Source organism: Belonocnema kinseyi, chromosome 9 (genome assembly GCF_010883055.1).
Source record: "Belonocnema kinseyi isolate 2016_QV_RU_SX_M_011 chromosome 9, B_treatae_v1, whole genome shotgun sequence".
Taxonomy (NCBI): domain Eukaryota; kingdom Metazoa; phylum Arthropoda; class Insecta; order Hymenoptera; family Cynipidae; genus Belonocnema; species Belonocnema kinseyi.
In genome coordinates, this window is record NC_046665.1 from 105,147,160 (window position 1) to 105,148,973 (window position 1,814).

The window sequence follows — 1,814 nt, forward strand, 5'->3', positions numbered from 1 at the left end:
CAGCTGCGCAGTGCCCTCATGTACTACATTAGATAGGGACTTATCAGACTGCCTAGTATATCTAACGCGCAGTCTAATTTATCACAAATGTTCACTGCGCACCTTTATCTCTCACAGATCTTTACTGCGCACATCTACGTACTCCAGAACTGAACTGCGCCCCGCCCCAACCACCCTCTTTCAAAAGAGCCACCCTTTTTGTCACTCTTTTGTACTCCCGCACTTTGACCATGAAATTCCTAGACTAAAAATAAAATTTTTATATGCCGTTATGAAGGCGGATTTTCAAGAAAATACACCAAATTTCTCTACTATACGGTGCTGAAATACATGTATTTCAGCAATGTAGTTAAAAGGCTTTGTGGCCAACTCTGGTCGTAATGTAATGGAAACCTTTGAAATCTTGAAATATGGTGCGCATGTTTAGAAAAAATCTAATTGAATCACATCAGTTTAATTTTCAGCATATTTTTCGGAGATGTGTATCTTTAAAAGTCGAGTGATTAGCTTCATATGTTTGAATGATGTAAATAAAAATATTACTAATAATAATAATTTAAAATGAAGGTTTTAGCATATTTCTTAGAATTTATATTATTTTTTAAAGGCTTTAACTGGGTCGTGGTAGTAGCCTTCATATAAATTTGACACGTCAAAAGCAGCCTTTCTTTGAACGCAAGAGATTACAGAAATTGCGAAATCAGTTTTAATCAAATAACTTGAAGAATATTTTGAAGAAATTTAAATATCTCATCAGTAGAAACTTGTGACCTGCTATATAAGAGATAGCAAAAGATAGTATACATTATATCAGTTACCAAAGAGGTAGAATATTCATTATTTTCATTCTTAATAAACTTCGTCATCAATACATCATTCAGTTTTTTCTCTCACTTGAAAATATGAGGATTGTCTGGATTCTAGTCTTGTCCTTGGCCGTGATACTTAATTCTATTGGTGAATATAATAGTATAATATACCTATAACTATAAGTAAATGTACGGCGCTATTTTACCCGCGTCCAAATGAGCAAAGATAAAACATTCTAAAATTCATTTTGACGTATATTCAATATAGCTTACACATAATCCAAAGTTCATTATTCATTATTATTAGTCCTTTTTTTTCTTGCAAAAATATGAGAATGTTAATCTTAGCACTTTTATGACAGAACAGCTTTCACACAATTTTGGGTATTTTACACCATTTGGACCATTTTTTGTACTTTATAGGAATAGCACAAAAAAATCCTCACACATATTTTTATATTGGTGAATATTAGTATAAAATATATAGTATATATTTCTTTAGTACAATTTGTTTGATTTAAACAAAAAATGGACTTTTCTTAAACGATGCAATTGTTTTAAATCTGTTTATGCCAATTTATTAAAATATTTATTTGATTCAAAAAAAAAATACAATACAAAGCAGTACTAAAAAGTGCCGCTAAGCATGCTAAAGCAATATCGGCGGTTTCTAAGTGAATAACCTAAAATCTAAATTAACTGATGCTGTAATTGATTTGATGGCATTAGTCTTTTTCAGTTATATATTATTATAAAGATTCAGATTTACTGTAAATTTTTTAATGTATTAAATAAATAAACGAAATATCTCTGGTTTAGAGACTACTTGCCTTTTGGGGTTTTTGTCTTGAATATAATTTGAGATTATTTTGTATGTAAATATGAATATAACCAGAACCTTGTCTAATTCAAACAAGAGATTTATTTAAACAAACCCAAAATTGATTTAAACCCAAAAAAAGGGACAAGCAAAAAATTAATTTAAATCAAACAAACATTTGTTTG